This window comes from Paramisgurnus dabryanus, chromosome 14, assembly GCF_030506205.2.
Source record: "Paramisgurnus dabryanus chromosome 14, PD_genome_1.1, whole genome shotgun sequence".
Taxonomy (NCBI): domain Eukaryota; kingdom Metazoa; phylum Chordata; class Actinopteri; order Cypriniformes; family Cobitidae; genus Paramisgurnus; species Paramisgurnus dabryanus.
In genome coordinates, this window is record NC_133350.1 from 31,581,198 (window position 1) to 31,594,027 (window position 12,830).

At 40.8% G+C, this 12,830-nt stretch overlaps 3 non-coding genes across 3 annotated transcripts; all 3 read left to right on the forward strand.

Moving 5' to 3' along the window:
* Positions 1-5,701: 5,701 nt before the first annotated feature.
* On the forward strand, positions 5,702-5,783 carry trnas-gcu (transfer RNA serine (anticodon GCU)). Its single transcript has one exon. It is a non-coding gene; the product is annotated as a tRNA-Ser (tRNA).
* A 460-nt stretch (positions 5,784-6,243) lies between these two features.
* Positions 6,244-6,315, forward strand: trnac-gca (transfer RNA cysteine (anticodon GCA)). Its single transcript has one exon. It is a non-coding gene; the product is annotated as a tRNA-Cys (tRNA).
* An 816-nt stretch (positions 6,316-7,131) lies between these two features.
* On the forward strand, positions 7,132-7,204 carry trnav-aac (transfer RNA valine (anticodon AAC)). The gene has a single exon. It is a non-coding gene; the product is annotated as a tRNA-Val (tRNA).
* The last annotated feature ends 5,626 nt before the right edge of the window (positions 7,205-12,830 follow it).

Genomic DNA, 12,830 nt, shown 5'->3' on the forward strand with positions numbered 1-12,830 from the left:
AATGCCAAAATGCCTGAAGTCCAGTGCTTCTGCCACTGTTTCTAGCTCAAAAGTGGCTTGACCTGGGGAATGCGGCACCTGTAGCCCATTTCCTCCACACGCCTCTGCACGGTGGCTCTGGATGTTTCTACTCCAGACTCAGTCCACTGCTTCCGCAGGTCCCCCAAGGTCTGGAATCAGTCCTTCTCCAAAATCTTCCTCAGGGTCCAGTCACCTCTTCTCGTTGTGCAGCGTTTTTTGCCACATTTTTTCCTTTCCACAGACTTCTCACTGAGGTGCCTTGATACAGCACTCTGGGAACAGCCTATTTGTTCAGAAATTTCTTTCTGTGTCTTACCCTCTTGCTTGAGGGGGCCAATGATGGCCTTCTGAACAGCAGTCAGGTCAGTAGTCTTACCCATGATTGGTTTTGAGTAATGAACCAAGCTGGGAAGTTTTAAAAGCCTCAGGAATCTTTTGCAGGTGTTTAGAGTTAATTAGTTGATTCAGATGATTAGGTTAATAGCTCGTTTAGAGAACCTTTTTATGATATGCTAATTTTTTGAGACAGGAATTTTGGGTTTTCATGAGCTGTATGCCAAAATCATCAGTATTAAAACAATAAAAGCCCTGAAATATTTCAGTTGGTGTGCAATGAATCTAAAATATATGAAAGTTTAATTCTTATCATTACATTATGGAAAATAATGAACTTTATCACAATATGCTAATTTTTTGAGAAGAACCTGTATATATAAGTTTTTGTCCAATTCGTTCACCCATCGTGCCAAACTGAGTAATCTGAACAAGCAATTAAAAAAAAACATTGGTTTGAAAGCAAGTTCCCAGCATGCGACATGTTCACTTCTTTGGTAAATATTTACTCAAAAAGATGACTGTTTTAATGTTTGCTGGCATTATTTATATTGTGATGTAGTTAATGTTAGTTATATGTTGTATTTGGAGTAATTTTGAAAGAATGATGTTTGTTCATTGTTACCATGATTGGGAAGTGTGTGTTCATTGTAGACGGCAGCACAGTGTGGTTGCGCGCATTATTGTTGCCTCACAGCAAAAAAGTATCTGGTTCAAGCAAGGGCTAGGTCAGAGACAGACTTTGTTTATGAAACCTTTCTGTGTACACTCCCACAGTCCAAAACATGAAGATTTGGATATACTAAATTACTTGAACTTCAACAAACCCCAAAGTAAATAAAGATGCGAGTTTTCGTCTCAAAACGTAAAACTCTTTTCTTGGACAATATTATCATAATTCCTCCTGCTTGGATTCACAGCCTGTAAGTTAACTCCTGTTAGCATTGCATTGTGAGCAAATTTTTCATACATGGTAAGGAACCTCACGTTTCCGATCAATTTCAAATCGATGAGTTTTGTTCAACATCAGTGCATTTCAGGAAGAGAATGAAATCTGGAGCTACAAAAATTTATGGTATGTGAAAAATAATGTTTTTTTTACAATAAATCACACAAAAAATTGTATTATACCAAATACATAAAATAACGTTGTTTTTAGCAATGAAATAGGTGCACTTTAATGCTTTAAACTGGCTGTGGTTGTAAAGAAAGGTGTGTTATTTCAGTTTTTGGCTAACCACAACCTTTTGAAGCACAACTAAGCTATTTAAATAAAGATAATTACATTTTATTATAATTTTAAATAAAAAACTATTGCCAGTTGATTTTAGAATCTCTTTTGTTTACAAATGTACATAAATTAGAGAATTCTGCAGGTGTTTTGTAAAAACCTGGGACATTAATTTTCCTGCAGTCAATATATAATACTATTTGTAATGATATAAAGTTTCAACTATATTTTGATGTAGACAGATGTAAAATATTAAAGGTAAACTACACCTCAAATAAAAAGTTCTCTAATCATTTACTCAGCATCATGGCATCTCAGGTATAAAGGCCCATGCTAAAAAAATATAATAATGAATATAGCTGCAAACAGTAGTCAAGTCCACCAAGGGCAAAAAAGGAAACAAGCAAAAAAGCCATTTTTCATATCATCAGACCACTAAGCGGCATTGTGGCAAAATCATCAATTTAGTCTAAGATAATGGCAGTGATGAAAAATACCAAGTGTTATGCCAATATACAAAAGTTATCAAATTGGTTGCTGCGATAAAAATTTCATACCTTTCTTATGGGTAGGTAGCCCGAAATTGACTTTAAGAGAATTTTGGATGCCTAATCTAACAAGGTCGCTATATGCCTCGTTTCTCAGTGAGCTCTCAGGCAGGTGGTGAGGACAAGCAGACCATCTTGCTAAACTCGTTACAGTACAGCACACTTACATTTACATGTATCCGTTTGGCAGATGCTTCAAATTGCTTTGCTTAAAGGTTTTGCCAAGTCTTGGAAAGAAGAAGGGTTTGTGGCCTGCTTTCAGTATGAATGGATGCAGACGCAGTTAAGACGGTTTAACAGACAACTTTCTTTTGTTTGAGGCACACTCTAAAAAAAATCCGTTAAAAATGGGACAAAGCCCATTTTGTTATACTGCTCCACTAGTTTTTACACTATGCTGTCAGTCACTAACAAAAACAAACTCAGTAAAATCACACACATAGCTTCAAAAATAATACATTCCTCTACACCTAACATTTCAGAACTTAATGACAGAGCAATAGCCCGCCTTGCCCAATCTATAACAACGGACCCAGAGCATCCCCTCAACTTCAACTTCACTCTCCTACCCTCAGGCCGCAGGTATAGGACCCTGAAATGGAGAAGGGCTCGTTTCAAAAAGAGCTTTGTACCATCGGCGATCTCAATCCTCAATAATCTACAAAGCTGAACATTCACCATCTTGTGTTTTGTTGTTGTTGTTTTTGTGTATATATGTTTGTACTAGCTGCGTGTACTGTATGACAGTTTGTGAAAACAAATTTCCTGTTTACAGGACAATAAAACTATCTATCTATCTATCTACTGTGTAAATATGAAGGAATTTTCCGTATTTATGTTTTACAGGCGTTTTTTTTAAACATGTTGCATTATGGGTGCAATAACACCTGCTGCAATCTTTCACTTTTGCCTCTCTATCACCATCTCTGTTTGAAACCTAAATTACAACTTGCTTGCAGAGTTCTTTTCTAACATGGATGATGTTTAACTTCTAAACAAATACTGTCAGAACAAGATACAAGTGTTCAAATATTCCAGCATCCACACATGTGATTTAGTAGACAAATCTTCTTTCTGACGTGACGTGTAAGTCAAATGGATATTTACCACAACATTTATCACATTAAGTCTACAGTTTGTGTTTGTAGATTCCTTTGAAGTCACCACTATGGTGATTGCTGTTCCCTTTAGTTGGGCTTTTGTCCCTTGACTTTCAGAACTGACTCTGCTCTTTTAATATTGCAACAGTGTTTTTGCTTGTAGCAATTACAACTTGTTAGTTCCTTGAGTAAGGTGAAGTGTCTATATTGTCATCTAAGCTTGGTTGTTTTTATGTTATTATGCCTAGCATTTAAATATGAAATGATAAAATAAGAATGAAGAACTGAAATGTATAAGAGTGACACTCTATGCTGACCTAATAAGACACTGTATTGAATAAGATTGCTGCAAATGTGTCAGCTGTGGGTTTTGCTTCAGAGACATTAACACTTTGGATACAAATTTCAACAATGGTGAGAGTAAATGTTAAGAGAGTTTTCCACAATCCTGGTACCCAGCATGCATTGCGGCATGAATCTTTGTTGTTGATTGTCACCATTGTTGCGTTTCATAGGCAGATTGAAGTGTCCCTAAAGGCTACGGACAATGCCCTGTAAATCTATGGACAGTGTTCTGAAAATCTACATAATGTTCTGTTTTTGAATAAATGGAAATGTCTGTGAAATAACGGAAAACGTACGGGTAATTTTCTGACAGGACATTATCCGTTATTTTATGGATTATTTTTTTAGAGTGCAGCTCCTCAAACACAGCATGTTTGAGGCCACGCCCAATACCCATTGTGTTCTGTTACCCATACCACTGACAAGTGTGTCTTGTGCTTTCTGTGCCGCTGCTACATTTGTCATTATGCTCATCCCGCGAGAAGCTTCATTCTCTCAGTTACCCCGTCCCTAAACGCGGTGGGAGGTTAAATCCGTGTTGGTTTTTTAATTCTTCAGTAACGTGTAACATGAACAGGCTAACCAAGGTCTAAAGGTCACCAGAGAACCACAGGTGGATGAGGTTTATTCAGGGTTGGAAATAAAATATGCAGGATTGCGGCACTTCAGGACTGGCGTTGCCTACCCCTGTTCTAACGCTAAAGACGAGCATACACTGTGCCATTTCAGCACAGTCGTGGCTAAATGCCAACTTACTCTAAACGAGTAAATTCCATGCGATGTGAAGCCAAAGCTCACAAATTGTGTGCTCACACTATAGCAGGGGTCTCTGACCCTGCTCCTGGTGAGCTTCCGCCCTGCAGATTTTAGCTCCAACCCCAATGAAACTTAGCTGAAGCAGCTTATCAAGGTGTTCAGGGTTGCTTGATAATTACAGACTGGTGTGTTGGAGGTGGGTTGAAACTGAAGTCTGCAGGACAGTAGCCGACCAGCAGCAGGTTTGGAGATATCTGCGTTATTCGGTCAGATCGCAGAGCTGCGACTTGACTGCTCACACGTCACCTCTGAAACAAATCGGAGAGATACCCAAACTAAGAAGTGTGTGGCTGTTTGCCGGTTTCAGAAGAAGCATCCATGCATTTCTGGGAAATGCACCGCCTTTCTCATACAGTTTGTGCGGTCCCTTCAAACGATCGCAAAATATGTGACAAAATCCGTTGATACAACCAAGTGTCATAGCATGTAGGTTTCTGTAGTGTAGTGGTTATCACGTTCGCTTAACACGTGAAAGGTGCTCGCTTCGAAACTGGGCAGAAACAGCGTGTTCCTTTTGATACGCTGCGAGTTAAATTCCTTTCTTGAGACACGTTACTCCTTGTGTCATGAAGCACTTTTAAAGTTGCACAAAGTTCTGCCCGTCACATTCGCTTCACGCCTGAAAGATGGCCAGTTCTCAAGTGGGCGAAAAGCATTGCCCCTTTGGGAAGTGTTGCACAGAGAGAAAATGTGTGGCCAAATATATCAAAATAAACATAGAATCCAAAGGAACTGGTTTCTGTGGTGATGTGTTTATCACAAAAAGTCCTCGGTTCGACTGAAATAAACACTTTGTTAGAGATATGACAGGGTTTTGGTCATGTTGATTTAACTACCTCAACAGTTACATCAGTTTGATGCACGTTATTGTAAACCTGATCGTCGGTTAGTGTTAGTTGAACGGACGGAAGGTAAATGTACTAAGGATTAGTCAACATTACCCAGCCAGTTGGCTGTGTACATAAGCCAATGAAAACCTCTTGTTCCCTTTACAAAAAGTCTTGAATGTCTCCTTTGGTTTTTGCTTTTTCATGTTAAAATCAAATGAAAACTATTTTGAAAAAGAACCCCAATCAAGTAAAGGTCAGTCCTTGAAATTATTTCTAAACATGTCTAAGGCGATGGATTGCTCATGCACAGTTCTCTTCAGGCGTTTCCCTTCTGTCAGGCCAAAATGAACGCTTTCTAAAAGATAACGTTTAATTACACCAACAACGGAAACAATTTGATGCACGCTACTACGTACTTGGTGGTAATTTAGGAATCACAAAATGCCCCACAGCAGGGGTTACAGGAAAGTCTCACAGGACGAGGTGGCCGAGTGGTTAAGGTGATGGACTGCTAATCCATTGTGCTCTGCACGTGTGGGTTCGAATTCCATCCTCGTCGTCGTGATGTTGAACTTTCTTTAAGACGCAACATTGCCGAAGCTTACGTTGTTTCCCACACCTCTGCTACCCATTAGACAAAGCAACGTGTTTTCTTTGCACCAGTTTTGAAGTGCTTACAATCCAGAGTCTCTGATGGACACTTGAGTGTTTTCAGACTTTAAAGTCCATGCTATGTGCCAACTGTCTAGAAAGTGGTAAAGACTGGGTTGAGCGGATTTACCTTTGTTGATGTTTGCTGTAAGAGGAACAGAACAGGAATCATAACAACTGAAAAACCTTAGCGGAATGGTTGAAAACATACGTTGTCTCTAGCACAATTTTTATAGCTCAGTGCTAGAGCGTTTAAACGCAGATAGGGAGGTCTAACCGTTCACTTGGACATTATCAAGACAGCTTTAACTGTGGTGAAGTATAACACATGTTGGTTTTTCAATTCTTCAGTCACGTGTATTCTCATAATGGGTATAGCTCAGTGGTAGAGCATTTGACTGCAGATCAAGAAGTCCACGGTTCAAATCCGGGTGCCCCCTTAAGCCTGTATGTTCGTAACCTCTTGCTGTAGTTTGCCGCGTTAATCTTTCGGACTCAAAGTTCATCATGGATCCGTTTCACGTAGGTCCTGGAGTGCAGCAGTCCTGCAGAGTTAAGCTCCAGCTCCAATCAGGCCCACATGAACAGGCTAACCAAGGTCTAAAGGTCACTGAGAACCACAGGTGGATGAGGTTTAATCAGGGTTGGAAATAAAATCTGCAGCATTGCAGCACTTCAGGACCAGCGTTGCCTACCCCTGTTCTAACGCTAAAGACGAGCATACACTGTGCCATTTCAGCACAGTCGTGGCTAAATGCCAACGTACACTAAACGAGTAAATCCCATGCGATGTGAAGCCAAAGTTCACAAATTGTGTGCTCACACTATAGCAGGGGTCTCTGACCCTGCTCCTGGTGAGCTTCCGCCCTGCAGATTTTAGCTCCAACCCCAATGAAACTTAGCTGAAGCAGCTTATCAAGGTGTTCAGGGTTGCTTGATAATTACAGACTGTTGTGTTGGAGGTGGGTTGAAACTGAAGTCTGCAGGACAGTAGCCGACCAGCAGCAGGTTTGGAAATACCTGCGTTATTCGGTCAGATCGCAGAGCTGAGACTTGACTGCTCACACGTCACCTCTGAAACAAATCGGAGAGATACCCAAACTAAGAAGTGTGTGGCTGTTTGCCGGTTTCAGAAGAAGCATCCATGCATTTCTGGGAAATGCACCGCCTTTCTCATACAGTTTGTGCGGTCCCTTCAAACGATCGCAAAATATGTGACAAAATCCGTTGATACAACCAAGTGTCGCAGCATGTGGGTTTCTGTAGTGTAGTGGTTATCACGTTCGCCTAACACGCGAAAGGTCCTCGGTTCGATACCGGGCAGAAACAGCGTGTTCCTTTTGATACGCTGCGAGTTAAATTCCTTTCTTGAGACACGTTACTCCTTGGGCTCTATCTTGCACCCAGCGCAATTGACTTTGTCCGTGACGCATGTATCATTCGTATTTTGCCCCGGCGCACAGCGGGTTTTTCCCGTCACAGAAGCACGTCGGCAAACTAGGGAATGAACTTGCGCTCCCTGGGTGGTTCAGCGCAAAAAAAGAGGCGTGTTCCGGCGCAAACCATCCCTGATGCTATTTTGCAGTTTCAAAAAACAATTGCGCCACTGACCAGAAAAAAAAAGTTTAAAGTCAGTGGCGCGTTGCGCGTTGTTCATTATGCTATTTTAAGGGCGCATGCTTGACCATAATGTATAGGGTGCACAACGCGCATACACTTTGCTTATCTAATCTACACAGATGCAACAGTTATTTTTGCAAATCATAAATTGTTACACTTAAAAATATTAATACACGAGATAAGGGGAATCATAGTGGTAAGCATTGTGGTGATAGTTTTTATTTATTCTCATGCAAATAACGATTAAAATATTTTCATAACTTTGTTGTGTGGCTGTATTACGTTTATTTTATGTAAATAATAATTAAAATGTTTTCATAAGAAACCTTAATGTATATGAACTTGATTTGTAAGAGTACTTTGGGGTTGGACCTTGCTTGCGTTTCTTGGGTCCGATTTCAAAGCCCCCAAACCCTTTCAGCGGTGAGGGTGGACGCAGCGATGTCCTCTGCTGGCGTCAAGTACTGAGGCAGATCCACCTCCCGTTACACGGCATGCCCGATTTATGCTGGCAAGCGTGGGATTCCCCCGTACAAGGACGTCGGTCTCCTCGGCTGTGAACCGCTCCTGGCGTGCGCCTGGTAAATCCGTCATAATAATAGCAACCCGCCATGGAACTTGCGCCCTTGCGTTTAAAGGGAATGTTGGCTAGCGTTCTGATTGGTTTATTTGACGTTACGCCCAAACCACACCTATGAATAATGAACCTACTTCAGACCAACCCCTTATTGATTTGCGCCCGGCGCAAGAGTTATTTCTCACGCCGGGAAAATAGCAACAGCGCCCAAGATCCGCCCACAAACTCACTTGCGGGTTGCGCTTCGCACTTGCGTTTCAGATCGTTAAAATAGGGCCCCTTGTGTCATGAAGCACTTTTAAAGTTACACACAGTTCCGCCCGTCACATTCGCTTCAGGCATGAAAGGTGGCCAGTTCTCAAGTGGGCGAAAAGCATTGCCCCTTTGGGAAGTGTTGCACAGAGAGAAAGTGTGTGGCCAAATCTATCAAAATAAACATAGAATCCAAAGGAACAGGTTTCTGTGGTGATGTGGTTATCACAAAAAGTCCTCGGTTCGACTGAAATAAACACTTTGTTAGAGATATGACAGGGTTTTGGTCATGTTGATTTAACTACCTCAACAGTTACATCAGTTTGATGCACGTTATTGTAAACCTGATCGTCGGTTAGTGTTAGTTGAACGGAAGGCAGGTAAGTGTACTGAGGTTTAGTCAACATTACCCAGCCAGTTGACTGTGTACATAAGCCAATGAAAACCTCTTGTTCCCTTTAAATAAAGTCTTGAATGTCTCCTTTGGTTTTTGCCTGTTTCATGTCGAAATCCGATGAAAACTATTTTGAAAAAGAACCCCAATCAATTAAAGGTCAGTCCTTGAAATTATTTCTAAACATGTCTAAGGCGATGGATTGCTCATGCACAGTTCTCTTCAGGCGTTTCCCTTCTGTCAGGCCAAAATGAACGCTTTCTTAAAGATAACGTTTAATTACACCAACAACGGAAACAATTTGATGCACGCTACTACGTACTTGGTGGTAATTTAGGAATCGCAAAATGCCCCACAGCAGGGGTTACGGGAAAATCTCACAGGACGAGGTGGCCGTACCCGCCGGCGATCGGACAGCCTAACCATTCCTAACAATTTGTTACACTTCCTAACACATTCTAAATAAGTCCTAACACTTGCGAACCAATTCCTAATGCAAATCCTAACAATCCTAAGATTTCAGGTAAGTAACTTTACAGTATTACGTGAAAGAAAAGCGGAACGTTTGACTTGGTTCAGTCTCAACCGTTTACGTTGCATTCGTTTAATTTAGATAACGGTTCTTAACTTGGTGGTTTAATGCTTAATTTATATAACGTTAGTTATAAGAGGTTATATTTGGACAATATGGTGGTATAAATAGTGGTGGCTTTTCATTTTGGAACAACATAGGCAGTTTTTTTTAGTATATACAACGATGATATGATGATTACTAATGTAAAAATACAGTGTGTACATATTTTGTGTTTCCAGTGTAATAAATAAATAAAATCCAACCCGAATTTATTAAAGTTTCCATCTTCTTAGCGACTATTTTATGTGAACAAAACAGGTTATCTTTTGAGGAAAAGAAAGCAGTAAGTTATTTAAATGAAGATGTATGTTTTAATACTAGAAAATAACTTTAGTAATGTTATTTTTTATAATTTTTACGTAATTACTATATATTTGCTTTTTATAAATGCACGCTACAATAAACATTTTTACACGTAAGTTTAACAGTTCCTTCCGTTGACGAGCATGATGCGTTGCCATGGAAACCAAAACAGCCGTTATTAAAACTTACTCCAGACTGGAGTGAGTTTTTTTTTAAAGGATATTTTTGTTTCCAAGGCAACGCATCATGCTCGTCAACTGAATGTGCCGCTTAGTGCTTGTCAGAACGGATTCAGTTTTTTCCCATTATAAACATTCTTACTTGCAGAGACGGACAAAACCACAATAAAATATTATAAACATTAACTTGCATTAAATGTTCTATGCTGTATGTTGTCTGTAATTCGTTTTAATATTTTTTGTATAATATCAGCATCAGTACATGCAATAAACCACCCAAATATACACATATTTTTACTTTTAATGTTTGGTATTAACTATTATTAATGATTAACTTTGTTTATTGTTTACTTGCAAATGCTTTGAAAAGTTTGACTAGTTTTACCATGCTTTCATATTACTATTCATACAACATACTATACAGTCATATAATCAAACAAGCATCCATAGGTTAAAACCACCAAAAAAATACATTTTTTCCTTGTATCTGTCTCAAGTGGTCTGATATTTACCCTGTTGTTTTATATTGGTAGACATGACTAAGACAGGTAAACCTGTGGCCTCATTTATAAAGCGTGCGTACGCACAGATTTGATCGTAAAGTGTGCGTAGGCGAAAATCCACGGCAAAGTCCATATTTATAAAAACCGTCTTTGACGTGGAAAACTGCTTAGCGCCACGTCAGGGTCTGAGCAGACGTACGCACTTTTGCTTGTCTGATTGCTGCAGGTGTTAGGAAATATAAGCCGTTCTTGCTGTTTGAAACTGGGTTTAAACATTGACAAGCGCTTTTTATATGTCTGACATTAATTACGCATCGTTTAAAGGCGGAGATCTGAAACTGCTCGGCTGCGCGCACAAGTTCAAGTTCATTTCTGATTTATAGATTTGAAAGGGGTACGCGCGTTTTCTGCGCGTACGTTCGGTTTATGAATCACACGTACGCATTTTTGTTAAATGATCGTAAGATCAAATTTAGGATGGTTTTTACGCAGCATTTTATAAATGAGGCCCCTGATTCCTACTGGCATTATATCATGCTGAAGTATGCCCAAGGGAAGTACCACTTCACCACAGGCAAGAAGCCAGGGGCAAAGAAGTGGAAAGCTGCCTTGGAGAAAATTAATAACTGCCCATTACACAGACAGACCAGCATTTATGATATCTTTGGAAAAAGAATCCTCTGCAACTGCGGGTATCATAAGGTAGGTACAGATAAATGTGAATAGTCATGCTTACCAACCTAGGTTAAAAACATAACAGAAAAATGCGCATGATTTCTGTTGTAAGGCCAGAAACATTATTTAGAAGCCTGAAGTATGTCAAAACTCCTATGAGTATAAAAAGCTTTGTAGACTATGTGCTAAGTATTGTTTAAAAACATTTAATTTGGTGGACTGATGGACAAGTCATTGTACAGTTAAATGATTTGTGTTGTAAAGCTTTACATTAAAAATATAAGTCAGAAAATGTTGTGTGTGTGTTTGTGTGTGTGTGTGTGTGCGTGCGTGCGTGTGTGTGTGTGTGTGTGTGTGTGTGTGTGTGTGTGTGTGTGTGTGTGTGTGTGTGTGTGTGTGTGTGTGTGTGTGTGTGTGTGTGTGTGTGTGTGTGTGTGTGTGTGTGTACCTGGTAATTATCACGTTGTGGGGACCAATTGTCCCCACAAAGATAGGAATACCAGTGTTTTTGTGACCTTGTGGGGACATTTTGATGTCCCCATGAGGAAACAAGCTTATAAATCAAACAAGATGATGTTTATTGAAAATCTAAGGTACAAGAAAGGTTTTTGTGATGGTTGGGGTTAGGGAATGGGGCAGGTAAGGGGAATAGAATATACAGTTTGTATGGTATAAAATGCATTACGTCTATGGAATGTCCCCACAAAACATGGAAACCAGAATGTGTGTGTGTGTGTGTGTGTGTGTGTGTGTGTGTGTGTGTTATATATTATGATAACCTCAGTATAATTTGTGAAATTCTACATGCATGAATACCTGAAGGTGGGTGTTTTTGCAACTATTCTAAAAGCTCCTTCAGTTCCCAAAAATGTGAGGTGTGAATCAAATGACAGAAGGCATGCAGTAATGCACAACATGTTTTTCAACAATGTTTTATTTTTATAATTCAGAGGTATTAGATATTTGTGTACCAAATGATGCACCTTTATAAGGCTAAAAACAACATTGTTTACTGCACTGGCAATATTCTCAAGCCTAGGGAAAAACTAATCTTTTTGTTTACAGTCAGCTGAGCAGACAGCATTAGGCATGCAGGCAGGACCCCTCAGCAGTGCAGGCTCCAACCCGGCCCCTCAGATCAGTGCAGGCTCCAGCCCAGCCCTTCAGATCAGTGTGTGCTCCAGCTCTGCCCCTCAAAGAAGTGCAGGCTTCAGACCAGCCCCTCAGAACAGTGCAGGCTCCAGGCTGGCCCCTCAGATCAGTGCAGGCTCCAGCCCAGCCCTTCAGATCAGTGCAAGCTCCAGCCCGGCCTTTCAAAGAAGTGCAGGCTCCAGCACAGCCCCTCAAAGAAGTGCAGGCTCCAGCCCGGCCCCTCAAAGAAGTGCAGGGTCCAGCCCGGCCCCTCAAAGAAGTGCAGGCTCCAGCCCCTCAGATTAGTGCAGGCTTCAGACGAGCCCCTCAGATCAGTGCATGCTCCAGCCCAGCCCCTCAAAAAAGTGCAGGCTCCAGCCCAGCCCCTCAAAGAAGTACAGGCTCCAGCCCAGCCCCTCAAAGGAGTGCAGTCTCCAGGCCAGCCCCTCAGATCAGTGCAGCCTCCAAACCACAGAGCAGTACAGCCTCCAGGCCAGCCCCTCAAAGCAGCAATTTAATTAAGTGTTCTCTTTGTAGTGAAGATGTTGTTGTGGAGGGTTTCACTGAACATCTGTCAGACTACCATGTCCAAGAATGTTGTGACCAATGTGGTGCAAACGTGTGGGGTGCAGTTGGACTGCTTCACCACATTGAAAATCATCATCGTTTGACTAGTCTTTCAGACCA